We start from the raw sequence: 22,958 nt of genomic DNA, 5'->3' as shown, positions 1-22,958 counted from the left end.
CCTGTCCCCTCCCATCTCTCTAGTTTTGTGATACAGTTTTACGTTTCTTTTTTTTACGGGAGAATTATCGGAACAACAGCCATCGGTGAGATCGCCTGAGGCAGATTTATGAATCCTCATTGGTTTTAACTGGTCAGGAGGCATCCGTCTTTAATTTGATTTTCTTTCTTTCTTTTTTCTTTTCTTTTCTTTTTTTTTTGTGTGTGTGTGAGTTAAGCAGGAAAACTGATTTAGAATTGGCTATAAATCTAGATAGCTTAAATGGCATGTCTGGTTGTCAGCCACATTGGGTCTCTGCTTCTGTAGGTGTTGTTGCTTGAGTGGTATCAAGGATAATCAGATGCAGCCTGTGTCTAGCAGGGATTTGAGGAAGGGACAAGGCATTGCCTTTACCTAGTTCATTCATATGTATGATGCGCTTTGGACAAACCTTCTCTCTCACCCCTGTGCTTTGCTAAGGGGTGCATTTGATTAATCATGCTGACTGGCTCATTTTATGAAGCTAACTTTCAGAATTCTTAAAACTGTTTTTTTTTTGGTATTGTTATTCTTGCTAATACCCTTTCAAACTGAATCTTGGGAAAGCTGAGGTATTTAAAATCCAAAACAAGTAAGAAAAAAAAAAGGTAAGTTTCATGTATTTCTGTTCATTATGAGAAATGATACATAAGGATTTATAAATGTTTCACATCCCAAACAGCAGCTACTGAGTGAAAAACCGAGATAACTGTGTTCCATTTCACCATAGTCTGGTAAAATAAAATGGGGATTTTTTTTTCAAGTCCCTTGCATAAGCCTCATGCAAACCAGTCATTTATTATATGTGGGCCATGTGCTATGTCCTGGGGAAGAAAGTCACCGAGGTCATTGTCCTACCTTCAAGAGTTGTTCCCGTGGACAGTTTGGGCAGAATTCTGCATGAAAAAAAAATCTCACTGTTCTCAGTCAAAATATAATAATGCTGTAAGTGTCATAGAATCCAGACTGGTTGGAAAGTAAATTAAAAACAGAAACATGTTTTATACAGCTTTCAGTCCAGACTTCCTCAAGGAGATTAAATTTGAGTTGTGTTAGTATAAAGAAAGGTAAGGGTATTCTAACAAATTTCTTTAACAAATTCTAAGGAAAAGAAGTCATATGGCAAGTGAGAAGGAAGACTGAACATAAGTAAATAAAGTGCAATATACTGCTTAAAGTAATTTGAGAAGGCTAAGGGTATCTGGGAGACAGTCCCCGATGGCTTTTATTATGTAGAGTATGGGGAATAGGAACACTCTGAGTCGAGGGTGATCAGATCAAGCACTGCATGCTGGGGGACCCAGTCCTACTCTGCTGTCCCCGGCAGTCACTGCGCCCTACACTGCTTAGGCTATTTTCATCTCTAGGGTGTACCTCAACAATAGAAGTCATTGAAAAGAAACTACCCCTCCCAGGAGAGGGTAGGGAATGTGTTCATATCCTAGCATATCCAAGTGTTTCAGTCAGTTACATCTATTGCTGTGACAAGACACCCACAAAAACCAGTGAAGGGCAAGATGATTATTGTCGAGCATGTTTTTAGAGGCTTCAGTTCATCCTGTAGTAGAGGCCATGGTGAGACCAAGCTGCTTAGTTCATAATGGCCAGGAAGCAGAGAGGGATTGGAGCTGGACTTCTGCCTTTGCCATTTTATTGTGTTCAGTTATGAAGTCTATAGCATTGCCGTGGCTATATTAAATGTACATTGTCCATTTTAGCTCATTCATTTCAGGAAATAACCCAGAAAAGGAAATGTGCTTTGTTAATCTAGGGTACTCTTAGTACCATCATGTTGGCAATCAAAATTAACCCTCACTATGCCTCTATCCTTTCACTGGTGTTCTACAGCCACTTTATATCATATACCCTCTCCTCCCTAGAACAGGGACCTATAGTTGCTTTGTGGGTAGCCACAGCTTCTTACTTTCGTTATTTTAGTTATATATTTATATATATATATGCAGCTATATATACATATATATATATAGCTGCATATATATATATATCCTCCATTTATCTCTTACAAGAGCTTTCATCAATCTCTTTTGAAACCCCTTGAGCCTAGAATATTACTCATTGCCGGAACATGGGAGAGAAAGTGAACTTTAGAGACAGAATTTGATTAGGAGAGAGGTTTCATAGTTCAAGTGATAGAGATTATGGCAGGAAGACACCAGACATATTCTACAAGGATCTGGAATATTAAAATGCGTGACTGATTAGATTGGGCTCTCAAAGAACCATCAATGAGAGGTCACATTTAAGAGGAACATGCAGAAAACCAAGAAAATGCTGCCAAAGGTCAAAGGTCAATGATAAGAATATTATGAGATGGGAAACCGACATATTGAGTCAATTGACAGGTCTAAGAAAATGACAATTTGAGCCCGATTTGGGCTGCTCCGGAATCACAGAGTTCTAAGTTGGATAGCACTGTCTCCAGATAGAGTCAGGTATAGGGCTGTGGCAGTTATTTAATTTCTTTGGGTACTTTAATGCCTAGCCTGTATTTTTTATCACACAGAGAGGGAAGCCTGGGCACACAAGTGGGCAGAGACAAGACATCGCTCAACTCCTTAATAAGTGCTGTTCTTTCATTTAAAATCCATGGCCCAGAACTAGGAGACCAAGACCTCATGAAGACACCATGGTGTCATTACTCTGAATATCCATGCTTCTCTACTGACAATGCTGAGTGCTATTCATGACAGAAGGGGCATGGCAGTAATTGTTTCACACCTTCATGCCATCATCTTGAGAGTGACTGGTTGGGGGCTTTCACCATATTCTGTGAGATGGACCCTTTTCTGCGTGAAGGTGTGACTATCATTTGGCAATCTATCTAGGACGCTTGGTCTGGTAAAGGATGAAAACCTGGACAGATAATAGAAAGGTAAACAGTTTGGCATGGCAATGGATAATCCTTCCTCTAACCCTGTCTGAGTAACTTATGTAGCCAACAGTTAATATTTAAATCATTAGAACATTGACTTAGTTTTCCTTTCCCTACCCATCACCCTGAAGAAGCAGCACAGAGAAAAATAGCAATGTCTAGGAGACATGTAGTCATAACAGCTCTTTTTACCCATTTCTGTTGCCTCAGTGGAAAAGCCCTTGTACAAGTCTCTGGTTCACTAGATTGATGCCAAAAATGTGCTTTGTTTCACACTTGAGAGAATCCTCTTGAGGTCACAACTACCTGAGAAAATTTCTCTTCATGTTTTCTTCCTGTAAATTCTTAACAACAACAGTAGTGGCCATATCCCTATGGCCAAAGGAACCATGAGAAACAATGCCTGTCTCTCTCACCATATTCATACCCAGTGGACCATGTAAGCCTTTATAGCATTTCCTACTATGAAATGAATGATCAAAACACCTTACCCATGTAAAGCTGTGTCCCAAACCCCTGGACTTAACATAAGTCTCTGTTGCTATTTGCTTGTTTTGTTCTCCCTAACTTCTGTCGTTTACTTCTCCCTGAGATCCTGAGCTGAACTCACCTACAGCATAACTTTTCCACTTCCCCCATTGTCTAAAAGGCAAATATGAATTATCAGCATCGACTTTTGTGTCACTTCCTTGGTGGTAGTTGGTACCGTTTATATGATTACTACATGTTGAGAGGCCCATGCTGCAGTCAAACATGTGACCTAGAAACAGGAGGCCAGCAAGACCTGTGCCTCTGCTGTGAGAAAAAAAACCCTTAATTTCCATGCATTGGGACCAATACTGGTGAACTTCGTTGGTGAAATTTCTGGGGATTGGACAGCCCCCTGTCTCAGAGGAGTGAGCTAAGGACCACCACAAGCCTCTAATATCCTTGGCTGCTTCTTGCTGAGAAGCATTTATCTAAAGTCATTTTTGTAATTACTAGAATTAAAACTGATGGCATTTTGGTCCCAGTTTCCAGCCTTTATTTCTGAGTTACTTTTAATAACATAGGTATTATGGTCCCCCAAGCCGGATGGAGTCTCATTCCTTCCTCACTGGGAGATGGCCTCCTGACGTTCTCAGGGGGCTCTGTAAATCTATATTCATAAGCTTCCTTAAAATGCTAAAGGAAACATAACACCTCTTACCTGGGAATTCCATTTTCACATTTTCTCATCTCCATTGAGAGACTCCACATGCAGATACTTGGGGAAGGAGCCATAATTTACCTATACAAAGACACAGGTAAAAGGATGCTTTCCAGGATGAGACTCTCAAGAGTGTGGTTTTGTTGTTCCTCTTTTATTTTATCATCCAGACCAAAGTTTCCCCCGCCTTCTCTCCTCACAGTGCCTCCCCACCACTTCCCCTATGCCCCCATCCACTCCTCCTCCATTTCTATTCAGAAAAGGGCACCCTCTCAAGGATATCAGAAAACAAAGCATAGAAAGTTGCATCTCCCTTTCTACTAAGGCTGCAGAAGGCAACCCAGTATTGGAATAGGGTCCCAAAAGGAAGCCACAGAGTCAGGGACAGCCCCTTCTCTCACTGTTAGGAGTACAAAAAAGAAGTGAAGTTACACAACTGTGATGTGTGCCGATGGCTTAGGTCAGCCCTATGCAGGCTCCTTGATTATCAGATTTGTCACTGTGAGCTCCTATGAGCCTAGGTTTGTTGACTCTGGACTTTCTTGTGATATTCTTGACGCCTCTAGCTCTTACAATCCTTCCTGCGTCTATTCAGAAGGATTCCCTGAACTTGGCCTAATGTTTGACTGTGGGTCTCTGCATCTGTTTCTGGATGAAACCTCTCTTATGATAACTGAGCTAGGGACTACATACTAATCTATTAGATTAATAAAATATCGTTATGCATCATTACGTTGAAATTTTTTTTTCTCCATTCATGTTTGGTTCTATTCTTGGTCTTGAGGCCATTGAGTCTCAGGGTTCTGGTACTCTGGGCAGTGTCAGAGTGGACTATCTCTTATGGCATGGGTCTCGGGCTGGACTAGTCACTGGCTGGCCACGTCTACACTCTCTGTGCCACCTTATCCAGCATATCCCAGTCTGAACAGATTTAGACTAAAGGTAATGTGGCTGGATTTGTGTTCAAATCCCTTCACTGGAACTCTTGCCTGTCACAGGAAATGGCCAGTTCATGCTACATATACCTTATTGCATGAATTCTTAGCTGGGGGTCATACTTACAGGTTTCTGGGTGTTTTCCTTAAACCAAGTTTTTGCCTGACCCTGAAATGCCGCCCTTTCCAGCCATCTCTTTATGTATTTCTCCCCTCCACTCCCACATGATATCCCAATTCCCATTCACACCCCAACCAGTCCATGCCCCCTTGAAACCTCTTGGTTATCTAACCTCTCTGGTTCTGTGGATTGTAGTATGTTTATCCTTTACTTTACAGCTATATCCACTTTGAGGTGAAGACATAGCATGTTTGTCTTTCTGAGTATGGTTTCTTCACTCAGGATGATTTTTTTTTCTACTTTGAATTCCCTGCAATTTCATAATGTCATTGTTTTTAATAGCTAATTAAAACTCCATTGTGGAAATGTACCGCATTTTCTTTATCTATTCTTCAGTTGAGGGACATCTAGGTTATTTCCAGGTTTTGGCTATAATGAATAAAGCTGCTATGAACATAGTTGAATTTTTGGTATACTTGATCTTACCTATTCTGTCAGGTGCAAAATGGACCATGAGAGCTCTTTCATTTGCAGTTTCCTGATGACTAAGGGCATTGAAATTTTTTTAGGTGCTTCTCAGTCATTTGAGATGCTGATAATCTATTGAGAATTATGTTCAGATTTTGAAATTGGATCATCTCAATTTTTGATGCTTAGTTTCTTGAGTTCTTTAAAAATTTTGGAAGTCAGGCCTCTCTCAGATGTATTTGGCTGAAGATCTATTTCCATTCTGTAGGCTGTCATTTTGTACTATTGTCCTATGGTGTTCTTTGCCTGGCAGAAACTATTGTGAGTTCCCATGTTTTAATTGTTGATCTTAGTGTCTGCACTATTGATGTTGTATTCAATAAGTTGTTTCCTTGGCCAATCTATCCAAGGTTATTTCTGATTTTCACTTCTATTAAGTTCAGTGTATCTGGATTTATGTTTCATATTTATATTTATATGTTTTGTATTTATGTATTTATATTGAGCTGTTTAATCCACTTGGACATGAGTTGTGTGCAGGGTGAGAGATATGAATCTCTTTGCATTATTCTACATGCCAAAATCCAGTTATACCAGAATCATTTGCTGAAGATGCTTTATTTTTTTTCATTGTATAATGTTGGCTTCTTTCTTGAAAATAAGATGGCCTTAGGTGTGTAGATTTAAGTCTGGGTCTCAATTATGATCCACTGACCCATCTGTCTGTTTTTATAGCAATACTATGTCATTTTTTATTACTATAGCTCTGTGGTAAAGCTTGAATTTGGGGATGATGATACTTATGGAAGGTCTTTCATTGTACAGGATTGTTTTAGGTATCCTCAGCCTTTTGTTTTCCATGTGAAGCTGAGTATCTTTTAAGGTCTGTAAAGAATTATGTTGGAATTTAATGGGGATTGCACTGAATCTGTAGATTGTCTTTGGTAAAATGGCCATTTTAACTGCCAATCTTACCAGTCCATGAACATGAGAGATCTTTCTGTCTTCTGATACTACTCCAATTTCTTTCTTCAACGTCTTGAAGTTCTTGTTGTACAGCCCTTTCGATTGCTTGGTTAGAGTTATACTTAAGATATGATTTATTGGTTTTGGCTACTATAAAGAATGTTGATTTCCTTATCAGCCCAGTTATCATTTGTATATAGGAGAGTTACTGATTATTTTTTTTAGTTAATCTTATATCCAGCCATTTCACCAAAGCTGTTTATCAGTTGTAGGAGTTCCCTGGCAAAAAAAAAAAAAAAAAAAAAGGGGGGGGGTAACTTAAACTACCACATCATAAAAATAGGAAAACATAAACTTCTCCCTTTCCAATTTGCAATCCCTGGATATCCTTTAATCATCTTGTTGATCTGGCTAGAACAGAACTTCAGGTACTATATTAAACAGATATGGAAAGAATGGACATCCTGATATCTTTGTCTTATTCCTGATTTTAGTGGAATTGTTTTTAGTTTCTCTCCATTTAATTTGGCGTTGGCAATTGTCTTAATGTATGTTATTTTTATGAGGTTTATGTATGTCCCTTGTATCACTAATCTTTCAAATACTTTTATCATGAAGAAGTGTTGAATTTTGTCAGGCTTTTTCAGTATTTAAGGAAATGATCATGTGTTTTCTTATTCAGGTTTCTTATATTATGAATTACATAGATTTTTATTTGTTGAACCTTCTTAGTATATCTGGAATGAATCCCAGTTGATTATGGTAGATGATCTTTTTGATGTGTTCTTGGATTTGGTTATCGAGTATTTTTGTATCAATATTCATGAGGGAAATTGATCTATAATTATCTTTCTTTGTTGAGTCTTTGTGTGTTTTGGCTTTCACAGTGATCGTAGTCTCATAAAATGAATTTGGCAATGATCCCTTTGTTTTTATTTTGTGGAATAACTTGAACAGTATTGGTATTAGACCTTCTTTGAAAGTCTCGTAGAATTATGCATCAAAACACTCTGGCCCTGGGATTTTGTTTTTGTTCTTTTTGGTTTGGAAAATTTTAATGACTACTTCTATTTCCTTAAGGGTTGTAGTTATATTTAAATCATTTATCTAATCTTGATTTAACTTTGATATATTGTATCTGTCAAGAAATTTGTACATTGTTTTAGATTGTGAAGTATACGTTTTTGAAGTGTGATATGATTCTTTGGATATTTTCAGTGTCTGTTGTTATGCCTCCTGTTTGCTTTGTATTTTGTTAACTTGGATAATCTCTCTCTCTCTCTCTCTCTCTCTCTCTCTCTCTCTCTCTCTCTCTGACTCTCTCTCTCTTTTAGTTTGTTTGGATAACTGTTAGACTCTCTTGTTGATTTTCTTAAAGAACCAACTCTTTGTTTCATTAATTCTTTGTATTTTTCACTTGTTTTCTATTTTGTTAATTTCACTCCTCAATTTGATTAATTCCTGTCTTTTATTCCTTGGATGTGTTTGTTTCTTTTTGTTCTAGAGCTTTCATGTGTGCTGTTACATTGCTAGTATGAGATCTCTATATAATTTCCTCATGAAGGTACCTTTCCTTTTAGCACCACATTCATTGTATCTTATAACTTTGGATATGTTGTACATTCATTTTATTGAATTCTAGGATGCCTTTAATTTCTGCATTTCTTCCTTTACCCAGTGGCAATTCAGTAGAGAGCTGCTCAGGTTTCATAAGTTTGTAGACTTTCTGTTGTTTCTGCTGTTATTGAAATCCAGATTTAATCTATAGTAATCTGATTAACTGCAGGTGGGTTGTCATTTTTCTTGAATCTGCTGAGACTTGCTTTGTGTCAGAGTATGTGGTCAGTTTTAGAGAATGCTCGATGGGGTGCAGAGATGAAAGTATATTCTTTATGTTTAGGTGAAATGTTCTGTGGATATCTGTTAGGACCATTTGAGTCATAATGTCTCTTTGCTCTAGTATTTCTCTGTTTTGTTTTTGTGTGGATGATCTGCTCATTGATGAGAGTAGGGTATTGAAGCCTCTCATTATCAATGTGTTAGGTCAATGTGTAATTTAAATTTTAGTAGTGTTTCTTTTACAAACATGGGTGCCCTTTTGTTTAGAGTATAGATACTGAGAATTGAGATGTCATCTTGGTGAATTTTTCCTTTGATGAGTATAAAATGTTGAGACTTGCTGAGTTGATGAGTATAAAATTGTTGTGTGTGTGTTTTCCTTTTTTGTGTTATGTTTTGTGTGTGTCTGTGTGTGTGTGTGTGTGTGTGTGTGAAAGAGAGAGGGGGGTAGTATGTGTAGGATCATGTGAGGGGCTGACACAAATATTGCAGTGCATCGCTTGAGATCACAAAATGTCTTTGGGTGCTATTTCTCATCTTCCACCTTGTTCGATGAGACTTTCTTATTTAATGCTACATATACTAGAATCTCTGCCCTACAAGTATCCAGGAACTCTCCTGTTTTCCTCCTCCCATCTTGCTTCATGCATGCTGGGATTGTCCGTGCTACTATTTCTGGCTTTAAGTAGGTTCTGGGGATCTGAACTCTGATCCTTATGTATGTGTAGAAAACATTTATTAAGCCATTACTGGAACCTAACAAGGCTGTATTTGTACTGCGACTGACACACATCCACACAAGGTAGAGGCACTATACATTCTTGCAATATGATTAAGTTAAAAGTTGAAATACGTGATATACATAATCAGATACAATTATTAGATTACAATGGTTTCTCAAATGCAGCAATAATGACCATAAAAAACATGTCTGTTGTTATAGTTGCCACATCTAAAATCCTTTGAAGAACTTAGATAAGACTCCCCCTGAAAACAAGTTAAATGTAAGCATTAAAGTTACCCATGTTCTCATTTGTAAAACTTCTGCTTGTGGAAGGTGCTAAAAAATTTTTCAGAACATATCTAGGAATCTTCCCATTCCTGGAAGTCTGTCCAACACCTATAAAGACATTTCACAATTTAAGAGTCTTCACAACTCCAGTTGTAGGAAGCTTTCTTCTTGGATTCAGAATGAATCTCAGCTTTGGCTAGAACTTACTCTTCAAACTATCTTCCTTTAAACTCCATCCAAAGCCTTCTTCTGTCTGAAAGGCAGCCAGCTTTCCTCTGGCACCAGGGTTCATTTTCATGTGCTTACCTTAACCATGCTGTCCTTCTCAGTGAAACATCATGCAGATGCATGGTATCTCGAGGTCACATGCATCAATGAAAACAAAACGTCCTATCCTTAGGAAAGCTGAAATCACCTTCTCAGGGATGCCCTTACTCCTTCTGATCTCCCCATAATATGAACTAATTTTGAGCCTACAAAAATGCCCCATGTGTAATCTAAATTTCATTCCTTTGAAAATTTGTATTCTCTGAGGTCTACATGAAACATCTGTGGAAATTCAGACAATAATGATATCCCTAAGTAAGAATATGTTTTCATATACATTCTTTGATATCTCAATACTTTATTGTGAACTTTAGAACATATTTGTATTTAGGACATTTTGATTGACTGAATACCATATATGCTATCCTTTCCTGTCATTGCCATCAGAGACATCATCTTAAGCTAACATCCTGTGCTTGCAAGGCATTTTAACCTTTATGGCAAAACAAATTATCACAGCACTGTGCCTGTATAATCATTTCATTTAAAGATAAGTTGCAAAAGGAGTTTAATTCCAATTTTAAATACAAAGACTAATAGGAAATGCAGCAGCTTGCTCAATGTGACAGAACAAATCATCTCCAGCTAAGAAGGTCAGTTGTCTGCTGGCTTTTCCTTCAGATCTATTTCTCTTACCTTCTATATGACTGAGATGTTATGAAATGGCCTTGAAGAGCTACAGCAGCAAGTTTTAGTCAGCTGTGTGGGGAGGTGTGGTCTAAGAGGTTCTTCTGTTTATGTGTTGCTTTCATTGGTTGAATAAAGAGACTGCCTTGACCTTTTGATAGGGCAGCACTTAGGTAGGCAGAGTAGACAGAACTAGATGCTGTGAAGAAGGACAGACAGATAGACGCCATGAATCTCTGGCCTGAGGTGGACATAGGTTAGAATCTTGCCAGTAAGCCACAGTCACGTGGTGATACACAGATTGAATAGAAATGGGTCAATCAAGATGTGAGAGTTAGCCGATAAGAGGCTAGAACTAATGCGCCAGGCAGTAATTTAATTAATACAATTTCTGTGTGGTTATTTCGGGAGTAAGCTAGCCAGGTGAGACAGAACAAAGGGGTCCTGCACTCCTACAACAGAGGTGGAGTGAGAGAGACAGACAGAAAGACAGACAGCAGAAATTGAAAGCTACCCGGGAATCAAAGACCCACTTGGTGCTTAGTTACAAGTCCTCGTCAAGTTGTAATATGGTACAAATTCCTTCCTCAATCTTCTCTGTCCCACATCTTGGTTGCAGATTGTTTTAATACAAAGAAGCTTGCCATTTTCAACTTAAACAAGACAATGAGCTTACCTATACGAGCCTCCCATGACCACCTGACTGTGCAAGTGGGCAGTATATGAGTTTTTGAAAAAAAATGTGTTAAGCACAAAGTAAAAGCACATGTATGTTAATGTTCCTCCCAACGACTGTGTCTCTCTGTGGGGAATTTATAAACTAGTAATGCAGATAAGTGAGCATTCATTCTAGTTATTACATGGAAGGGTTGTACTTGTACAGCCTGGTGGTAAGCACTGTCTTGCCTTCTCTCAAAGTAATTTATTTCTATCATTGTTTTTTCCCTAGATTAATTTGCTAGGGTGGAAATAAAACTCATCAGTGTCAATCCAGCTACGTCTGAGACTATCCATACCTCAGTGTTTGCAAACCATAGACAGAGACTGATTTCCCAGCTCAGTTTCTGTCTCTCCCCATGACAGCTCTGGCTTGTCACATGGATGTGGATTCTGGGATGTTGTCTTCCTACCACAAGACATCTTGTTTATAGGAGGATCTTCATACACAGTTGACTGAATGGATGGCTTTATAACTTCTACTGCCATTATTTATAATTTGATAACATAAAGACTTCAATCCCTTTTGTTTGTTTTCCAGCCATTTATTGTCTGCTCTTTCTAAGTAAAGTGCATAAGTCTGAAGCAAAGACATTTAGGTAATGGGAATAATAACAATTCTTCACATGTGATTTCCTCATTATTTTACCATCTTCAAATAAGGTTTTCTACACCCCAAAGGAAAGCAGTATGTGATGATAAAGGTTATTTTTCCTCTTAAAGCCATAGATATGAGTTAGCAGTTCTGAAAATGTCTTTAATGTGTTATGAGGAAACCTGGAGGCTCTGTGAGTTTCTTACTGAGAAACTGTGTGGCATTTGTCAAATCAATTAACCTCTCTGCGTCTGGAAGTTTTTTGCTTGTTTGCTTGTTTGTTTAAGGTTAAAACATTACTTATTTTTTTTTAGAGCTGCTGATATCTACAAAGGAAAAGACATGTCTAAGGGAAAGGAAGGCAATTATTTAGATGATTCAAGTCAAAATCAATCCTGCCAGAGAACTGAAGAAGAACAAGAATGTCCAGTTACTTCTTAGCTGTCCAGATTGCCTGTCACCATCAATCAAATTCACAGAATAAATGGTTCAAGCTTTTTGTGTCCTTTTGCTTGTGGTGAGAAGTAACCTCTGTAGGCATGTTAGCTTTTTAAGACCAATGAGAGAATCATTAACATCCAAGGATAGTTTCAACACAAGAAGATCAAATTTTTGAAATGTGTGCATTTCAAAAAACACTCATTTCTTAAAGTCACCTTCAAAGTTGCTTCATTTTATTTTCTTAATCTCTACCATTGCCATAATACCAGTTGAGATAGTGTCAAACAAGAGACAGCTGAGACTCAAAGTGTGTGCTCAAATCACATAGTCAATAGCTAGCATCTTGGAGAAAAGTATAACTCCAAAAACATGAGATAGTGATAGGTACCATTTGTTCTTGATCATTGTAGGATATGAAAACTTAAAACTCAATGAAGGTCACTGGCAGCTACTAGGAACCAGTTTGATGCTGTTAGGTGATTGCAGTGGTCTGTCCTTTTGCTATGGACACTTATCCTGCAAAAGATGTGAATGATGTATTATCAGGAATTCAGCAAGATATACCTGCAAGGATGAGGGTGGAGCTGAGTTGCATAATTCTCTAAAACCTCATTATAAGAGCCATAGTGTGAAATTGTAAATGCACTTAATGGTCAAGAATTCTTTCTTCCTTTATACTCTTTTACCAAAAGTCAAAAGCCTAACCAAACCTAAGTAAATTCATAGCGTCAAACAGGTAAAAACTTCTACATGAGCTACAGAGGCCAGAACTCCAATTTTAGCTGGTTATTTCTCCCATCACATCGCTTCACAAGTTCAAGCAATGTGACTTTTCTGAACCTCAGAGCCTATAAAGGGGCAAACGAACCTTCATGGGATTAACAGGGCTCAGGATTGTGGATTGAAGTTACCAGGGGATTGCCAATCACCTTTGATAGTAAAGAAGATAATGGGATTAGTATAATTTTTGTCTTAATGATAACTATGAACAAGTTACTTTAATCTACCAGGGATCAAAAGGTGGGATGGGTGTTTCCTTTACTCCACTACTATCCTTGAATTAAATAATTAATGGAACATTCAGAAAATTCAGAACATTCAGAAAATATATATAATACATGCACACATATAGGCAATATAAATTATATATGTGTGTATTGTGATATTTTGTTTGTGTTCTGACAAATAAAGCTTACCTTATGATCATAGAGTTTAACTAGCCACTAGTTTACCATAGAGGTCTAGAGGTCTGTACAGAGAGAAGACAGGAAATGATATCAGTGATGAGACAGAAAGTGATATGGCAGGGCATAGACAGGATCTTGAACCTTTTTTTCAGTCTGAGAATTCAAAGAGGTAAAAAGTGGCAGTGGCTGTTTTTTTACTTCTCTAATTTTCTCAGCATTTACCTTGATATCTGACTCTGGGATTTTATTGATGAGACCACTTATAATCACACTTCATCTGATGTCCAACTTTGGGGTCATGAATCCATGATAAAGCAACTTGTCTGTGGCTTTGCAGCCACAGGCACAGGCTAGAGCTGCACTCAGCTGAGGTCACCACCCTGCTGGCTAGTCTTTTTTTTTTTTTTTTTTTTTTTTTTTTTACAAACCCTCTGAACAAGACTGGATTTTTTTTCTATACTCTTTTTCTATCACTATCTCATGTTTTTGTAGTTATACTTTTCTCCAAGATGCTAGCTATTGACTATGTGATTTGAGCACACAGTTTGAGTCTCAGCTGTCTCTTGTTTGACACTATCTCAACTGGTATTATGGCAATACTCTTTTACCAAAAGTCAAAAGCCTAGGTTTCTGTATGATTATACAATGGATGGGTAAAAAATGGAACAATTAAATAAGGCATTTTTTTTTTTTTTTTACAAACCTTCTGAACAAGACTGGATTTTTTCTAGTGCAGCCTATCTGCAGCAAACTCCACAGGTCTTTGAACTCCAAATGCTGCCAGAGTCAGCCCCTGCCCTTAGGCAGCTCCAGTGGCAACACTTCTTCTACATGATCCCTTGTGTATGTTTTTCAGGCAGGGTGTGTTCTCTCCCAGTGGGTAGGAGGCTTTCCCTGGACCCCCTTTCAAGTTGCCTGGAAAACTCGCTTGGGCTTCTACTGTTACACCAATAGTCAACATCATCCTTCACTGTAATCTTCACCATCATCTTCACTGCCATCATCAGTAGATTTGGTGAGACAATTGTGAATTCTTAAAGAGGGTGATTAGTTAAACAGAAGAAGAGAGATTTTTTTTACCACAATAAAAAGTGAGAAACAGTATTACAATGGAGGGAGTTAGGTTTCTGTATGATTATACAATGGATGGGTAAAAAATGGAACAATTAAATAAGGCAATAATTAACTTAGATGGAATTTATGTAATGTCAATTATATACATTATCAGTTTGATAATATTAATTTTATTCCTAAAAATATTGGTTGATATAAGTGCCAAGATTCAAGTCTTAGAAAAATTTACTAAAACAGATCATAGAGATACTCATATACACACAGTAAATTAAAGAAGACCCAATCTCAGTAAGTTTTCAAACAACCAACTTATCCAGTTAACTTACACAAACTGCCAAATGGTAGATATCTCCCCGATGCAAGAGCTGACTGGACTCCCGTGGAAATGTTAGATTTGAGGATATTTAAGGAAGCAGTAGTCTCATATGGTATGCATTCACCTTTTGTGAAGTAGATGTTGAATTTATAGTCAACTGGTAAGAGAATTATCCCATAAGACTGGAGAAACTTGGTTATAGCGGTATTGGAGCCTGTATAAATTTCCCATCAAAATGAATTGTTACAGGGGTTAGAGAGATTGCTTTGTTGGTAAGAAGCTTCCTGCACAAATATGATAACCTAAGATTATATCCCCAGGACTCATTTAAAAAACTGGATGAAGTGGAATCTTCCTATAACTCCAGAACTGGTAGGTGGGGTTTAGACAAGAAGATTCCTAAAACCTATTAACCAGATTGATGAGCATCTGGCTCAAAGATGTTCTCTCAAAAATTAAACATGGAGACTGACAGAGGAAAAATACCCAGTGTCTGCTAGTGCTCTGCACAGACATATATGTGTACCATTTTATACTTGTTGAAACACACACGCACATATGCACACACCCAAAGTAACATAGTATATATACCATACATACATAACAAACATAAAACAAATAAATAGCTAAGTACTTTTTGTTGAAGGCTAGATAATTTTGTCTCATATTCCACATGAATTGAAAGGTGTTTGATAAAAGTTTTGCTGAATATAGTGACTTTTTCTTCATCTGTATTTATTCTTTGTGCCTGTGTCATATAAATTGGATAGATTGACTGTATGTTGCAAGTCAAGTGCATAGAAACAAATAAGGGTTTCTTAGAAACAAGGCTCACACTTATGGGCAACTTTACTTCAAATATTTGTCCCTAGAGTTAAGAAACTCATTTTCAGCATGTAGCAAAGCTTTTCATGATAATGTATGTATTTCATTTACCTTTTGTCTGACACAATATATTGCAAAAAAACTTGATGATATTTATATTGTTAAAAGACCAAATTGAAGACTGATGCACACTTTGACAATATGTAGATTAGTCTTAGTGAATTCGATGTTTCCTAAATGCATGTATGGGTGTTTTTGTTACTCATTTATACTTGTTAGCTCATAATCTTCATACAGTATATTACAGGATATACAGAATTATCATCATATCCCAAGTGTCCCCTGTTCCTGAAGTCAGGGAGAATATGGATGACTTTGGTATGAACAACTGATATTCCATACTTCCGAATAAAGCCAGTCACTTGTTTGCTGGGAGCAGTCTTAGCTATTATGTGCTTATAATTACAGTGATACCCTGGTAAGGCTCTAAAATTGTGCATTTTATTTTGAATTTACATAAAGGAATCTTTAGACAATAACATCTCCCACATAATTTGCAAACCAAAACAAAACAAAATGCTGAGTGGCCTTGATTTCTAATCACTGAAAACCAAACAACATATTTGAAGCAGGACAGTCCTGCCTTTTAACCAATAAGTTCAGTCCTTGATAATTTCATCTCCTTTACATTCTTATTGTATTATTTAACCCTAGTTAGGCACTACTTGTTCATTCACTAGTATTTGCAATCACCCAATCACCCCTTTCTCATTAGCCTTTAGGTCTCTTCTCTTACTCAGTTCTGAGATTAAGCTGTTAATCTATAAAACCCCATAGTTTCTCTACTTTACTAAGTAGGCCACAGGGAAGCCCAGAAGATAAATTTTTCTCTTTGGGATACTGAGAACTGAAAATGCTAGAAGTATTGGGAAAAGTTGTGTTCTAAGTCTAAGGAAAGTTATTTTCAGCTTAGTAAGTTATGTTACTTACTACTGAAGTTCTAATTTCAAAGGAGGAGAGGGGTAGCCTGAATATGTCATTTGAAACTTTTATTTATTTGACAATAAGAGCTTATAAATATATTTTCGACTAGATGCCATTTTGATTCAAACCATTTTCTTATCATCACAATGGCCTTATAAACAGAAGATCAATTGATCACTAGATAATAGACATGGAGCTATAACTTAATCATGATGATGGGTGATCTTGTGTTAGTATGTGCAGAATGTATTTGGAAAATAGTTTTAGGAGGTAATAATTATACTCAGAATGCCCAGTTTCCCATCAAAGTTTTCATATTCCCATCTTCCTTGTTTTTAAGTTTAAATCACTGGACCATTAGTTGTACATGGCTGGCTAGACTTCATTGAAGACAGTAAAGCAAACCCATGCCACCCTTCATTTTCATCACCCTTGCCTTCCATCAATAATGTTGTGAGTCTTCTATTCTTTTGAATCCAATTACTATACAACACATAACAAAGGTTATTATGGGATGAACCAACAGGGACAGATATAAGAACCCCAATGTCTTTCCTTGCTTCTATATTTAAAACTAATAATTTCTACAGGACTGGGGAAAATGCATCTATTTTATTCTGTGCTAAATGTGGTTTGAGATTAAGCATATGCATTTCTTTTTAACAAATGTTATTAGAGGATCTTCTGTTGTCAAGATCTGAGTGTTAATGGGTGAGTTATAATCCATATACATGTTTATTTCGAGGGATTAGCCATAAGAGCTTGAACTTTCTGGAAGCCTTGTTGGTACAAAAATGCTAACAATCTTTATTTTATTTGTTCAGCAGCGTGATCTTAGGACCACATTATTTTAGGGCTATATTAAGCCTGATCCTTTATCAAGAAGATTATTCTGGCACAACTTTATATATAATTCTGTTGAGAGGAGAGAGTGGTTTCTCTAGGCAGCACCTTCAGGCTACATGATCAATTCCTTACACTATCATAAATATTCAGACAATTTATTATCTCGACGTTTTAAACACATGACACCAAATTCTGAAGGGTTTGGAGTTTGTAAATTTGCACATTGGATTTAGCCACCTAACCTCAGAAGCCTGAACCATGAGATACTGACTGCAGTATGCCTTCTACCATATTTAAACCCCTCTCACAGCTTTACCTTCCATTAGACTTTGTCAGAGGTGCTTGGGGACAGTGATGTATCCGTCTCCTGCATGCGCAAGTGAACTCTCTTTATGGAAAGGCTGTCCTCATTCCACTTGAGCCGCCAATGTGTCACAAGCCCACAGGAAGATAGGTATGAATAAGAATGTCTCTATAAATCAATATTGACAACAAGCTCCTCCACCTTCAAGCTTCTCCCCTACATTTCCATTCTGGAACACCTTTTCTTTGCATTTTCTGGAGCACCACACAGGCTGGAAGCACATACTCTGGCTCATTCATTCTCAAAGCCCATCATATTGCTGGACCTTGCCTATTTTTAGCTAAGTTTATCATTTGTAATTGGGTGTTTTGTTTGTTTTATTTTGTTGTTGAGAGAGAGTGCCTCACATTTTAGCTTCAGCAAGAACATTCTGAGTAGAACAGTGTAGCCTTGACCTTGTGGTAATTCTCTTGCCTCTGCTTTCCAACTGTTGTGATAACAGGTATCATGGACACAACTTTCTTTTGCATTATTTGATGCAGCTTAAAGCTAGCTACTTTTACTGAGGTAATATAAGTAATTATATCCTAAATATATGTTTGTTTATATAAAACTATTAAGTCTCACTGAGTAGGTCAAAAATGTAATGATCGTCAGTATGTATAGACTTAGATATTAATCCATAAATTCCACAATCTTATATTGAACTCAAAGTTTATGAAGGCCCCTGTGTGGAATTCTTCTGTCCCAAAAGATTCAGTTTGACCAAGCAATAAAGACACCCTTGAGTATGGAAAAAGTTTCATCTAAGTCATGTACAAAATTTCTTTAAAAACTGTGTACTTTCACATGCAGTCTTGGTACATATGATAACTGGTGAATATCAAAAGGTTTCCTTCCTATTTCATCTCTTGGTAGATATACCATTAAAAGTAACGTAATAATGAAACCAAGAACAGACACGTATGTTTATTTTCCAAGTATTATTTTTCAATCCTCTTTTTCAAACAAAGCAGTCAAATTGTCTTTAGTATAAATACTCCCTTCCCAAAGGAAGAGAGAAGCTCGAGAAAGACAGCAGAAGGGCAGCTTCTGAGGAAGGCATGGGTACCACAGGGATAATTTTTATCTCAGGAGAACTGACCTTTCAGAGAGGGAAAATTAAATTATCTTTCTCATCCTTTACTTTTGCTGTGACATCATTAAAATGCACATTTCACACCAACACTCCTTGTTTTGTATTCATAACCTTAGAACAAAATTAATCAGTTGTCACAGGGACTTAACAGATTTGTAAATGGTACCTTGCCCTCCCCCCCCCAAAAAAAATTCCATGTTCTTGTAAGGATGGCAGCTTCATGTGCACACCCTTCAGAAAAAGAGCACATCAGAGTTAACCAGTGCATACCTAGCATCTCATAATCCTCTGCAGAGAATTGGTATCCTCATTCTCTTTCCTGACTGGTGGGTTGGTTTCCTGGCTTTGAGATCTGATGTGAAGTTTTAGGTCATGAAAGAAAGAACCGCTTTTATTTCTAAGCCAGATTAGCCTAAACTGTATCCTTAAAAGCTTTATGGGTAATGGGATTTGGTTTATAAGCATTTATTAAGCTTCAATATGAAGAATAAAATTTTATCTTTGATTAAGAACTCAAAAAAGGCTGGACAGTGGTGGTGCTCACCTTCAATCTTAGCACTTGGGAGGCAGGGTAGGAGGATCTCAGTGATTTGATGCCATCCTTGTCTACAGAGCAAGTTCCAGAGCAGCCAGGGCTACATACAGAGAAATCCTATATCGAAAAACAAAAACAAACAAACAAACAAGCAAAAAGAACTGAACTTAGCAAAGTAAAAGTGCCAGAAACTGTTTTTTTGAGGTCTTATCCATATGGCTTCTTAAGCATGACCTGAGCAAGATTGACACCAATGGACATACTAACACAGACCTGGGAGAGTTTATGACACCTAAAACCTAGACAAAGAGCTACAGGCAACTAAAGAATGCACAGAGGGGGGAGAAAGTTTCCTTGTGGGACAACATTCAAATTGATTACCCAATACTAGATTGTCAATCCTAAAAACATACATCTACATAACCTTATATGGAGTGATCAGGTGCTAATTAGATATTTAAGAATATAAGCCTCTTTCCCATCATTTATTTACTTTTTCTATGACAACACTAAAATGTATATTTCAAACCAACACTTTCTGTTTTGTATTCCTAAACTTAGAGCAAACCCTTCAGAAAATAAACATAGAAAAATTAACCAGTACAATTAAACACTTAAATAACATTAAGTATATGGTATTTTGCATATATATATATGAAAAAGAGGTCATGAATTTGAAAGTGAGCAAGGCAGGTATATGGAGGATTTGAAGGAGGACTAGAGAGAGGGAAATAATGTAATCATATTATAATCTCAAAAATAAAACATATAATAAATTATTGGATAAGCTAAAAACAAACAAAACTAAAGTAAAAAAATCATTGATGAAGCCACGTGTGATGTTGTTTACCTATAACGCCAGCACTCAGACAATATGATAAGCCAGAAAATTTGAAAATACAAGGCCAACCTGGGCTACACATCAAGAACTGATCTTACAAAAGCTACCACCTTCAATAAAAATAACAAATTGCTCATTTGTGAGTAAATCAAGGTCATTGTTATTTAGTGGTCATAGAGATGCCAGGTAGCAATTGGTAAAATAGGACAAAACAAGCCTAAAAAATAAGCCCAAGTAAAAGTAAAAGAAACAAATAAAGACCCAGAGACACACATTCTTACACATAAAAAATACCATAAAAACACAAAAACAGAGACCATGGTATATAAGCAAATGTTCAGTAAGGGAAGAAAATGTCCAAACAAAACATTATGAGACAAAACAAAACAAACATAAAACAAAACTCCAAAAAATATAATTCTTTTTGTTTTGATGTCTGCCCTTAAATGTTCTTCGTATATTCAGTAAGATTGTTGAACCAAAAAACGTATTTTTCTTTTGTGAGTGGTTATCATTTGGAGGTAGCTTCTGGATAAAGGATAGGGAATAGTGTCCACTTCACTTTTCAGTGCTGGGATCCTATATGGCTTAGACTTGTGCCTGATGCTACAGTTACTGTGTGTGCATGTGTTCATCAGTCCCATTGTGTCTAGAAGGCCTTGTTTCCTTGGTGAAGGTAACTCCACTGACTCTTAACATTTTTTTCTACTTCCTGTTCTACACTTTGAGCACTCAGAAAAGGGATTTTATATAGACATCCCATTTAGGACTGATTGATGCAGGTGGTCTCCGAATATTGCCTGTTGTGGGTCTCTGCATTTGTTTTTGTCTACTTCAGGTAGAAACTCCCCTAATAATTGCTAAGCAAGACACTGATCTATGAGTGTAGCAGAATATCATCAGGAGTCATGTTATTGCTATACTCTAATTGAATGATAGTGTTTCATTTTCCCCTAGCACCCTGGCCTATCTTATCTCAATTCTTGGACACTGAAACAGTGTTGGATATAGGTTTCATCTTAGAGGATGGTGCTTAAATCAAATGAGAGAGTGATTGGTTACTCCCAGTTTTGTGCCACTATTGCTCCAATGTATCATTCAGGCAGGTCACCACTGTAGATTTAAGGGTCTGTAGCTGGGTTGGTATTTATCATGGTACCTTCTGGTACCATGACCTAGTCAATAGAAATAAGAGTTCTAAGTAGGCATCAGCTTGACTTCCTTGTGTTTTCTAAGTTAACTACAATTAATTTAATTAATACAACAATTATATTAGTTCATATACATCTCCATAACACCAAATAAGTCCTAAGAACACTGTCTTGGTAACTTTATTGATAGGATATATTATAACTAACTCTAAGTTGCTATGTTTTAAATTAGATTTTCTTAATTACAAATAGCAAATTACACCATTGAGTAAACATTTCCTCATTTTTATCTCTATGAGCCTCTGATAACAACCATTCTATACCATGCTTCTATCAGTTTGACTGTTAATAGACTCCATGCATAATTATATCCTTAAATATTTGTTATAATTAATGTACCATGATTCCTTCCAGGCCCAATCATGTTATTGTTCCTATTTCAGGTCTGAATATAATACCCATCATTATATATTCACACATTCATTAGCAGTGGACCTGGATGTAATTTCCACATCTTTGCTATTGTGAGTGATGTTGCTATGGATGAGGGCATAGATTTCAAGGTGCTGTTTTCATTCTGTTTGAATTTATATCTAGAAAAATTACTACTGGGCAGTAGCATAGCTGTTATTTAAAAATAAGTTGAGGAAACCACATATTTTTTATACAATGCTTTTATTAAATACAATTCTTGAAACAGTTTTCAAAGAATTACCTTTCTGCGCATTTTTGCTCATAAGTTATCTTCTGTCATTTTGAAAATAGACATCCTAACAGGTATGGGCTGTTATTGCACTCAGATTAGAGGTCCCTTTGCTAAGAGTGGTGTCGAGGCTTCCTCCTCTTCCCCCTCCTCCTCCTTCTCTTCTTGTACTTCTTTCCTTTCCTTTCTATATCTGTAGACTTCTAAATTGAATGTCAAAATAGGTATCACATAATTGTGACACTGACAGAGCCTGCAGGCCAGCGCCTTCAATTAGATTCAGTGGGATATATTATATATGGCATCATATTATATGTTGTAGTATACAATACCAATATTATAAAAGCTAGTTTTACTTCTATACATTAACAATAAGAGTTTTATTATGCCTGACTATAAGCTCTTGAACTCATGTATGAACTTTTTTCATATGTTCTCAGACTTTTCCATCTCTACCAAATAATTTTCTTTGAAGGATATGGCTTATTTTTGCAAGCTTGCACCATAATCCTGAGTTTGGATTAGTTATTTCCTATTTATATTACTGTCTTAGATTATGCTAGTGTATTTCTTCAACCTTGTATATGTCTTTGGAATGCACATGAGCTAGTCACTGCTAAATAGATGTCTAGGGAACAGAAGCGCATCTCTACTAATTTTAGTTTTACTCCCCATTGAATTTTATTTATTTTTTTAATAGTCAATCTAGTTTTTTATTAAAATATGTAAATTTTGGGTTTTTTTTTACTATTTTTTATCCTGGTTGTAATTCTATTTTTTTTAATTTATTTATTAAATATTTCTGTCTCTTCCCCACCTCCGCCTCCCCTTTCCCTCCCCCTCCCCCAATCAAGTCCCCCTCTTTCGTCAGCCCAAAGAGCAATCAGGGCTCTCCGTCACGTGGGA

General features: G+C 36.9%; 1 long non-coding RNA gene across 2 annotated transcripts in view; it reads left to right on the top strand.

Moving 5' to 3' along the window:
- LOC126497167 (uncharacterized) overlaps positions 1-22,958 on the top strand; it is a 75,474-nt gene that overhangs the window by 10,140 nt on the left and 42,376 nt on the right. The gene's annotated exons all lie outside the window — the stretch shown is intronic.

The sequence above is a fragment of the Alexandromys fortis genome, unplaced genomic scaffold, assembly GCF_014885135.2.
Source record: "Alexandromys fortis isolate MF-2015 unplaced genomic scaffold, M_Fortis_MF-2015_v1.1 scaffold_25, whole genome shotgun sequence".
In the NCBI taxonomy this organism is placed as follows: domain Eukaryota; kingdom Metazoa; phylum Chordata; class Mammalia; order Rodentia; family Cricetidae; genus Alexandromys; species Alexandromys fortis.
This window is presented reverse-complemented; position numbering and strand designations above follow the sequence as displayed.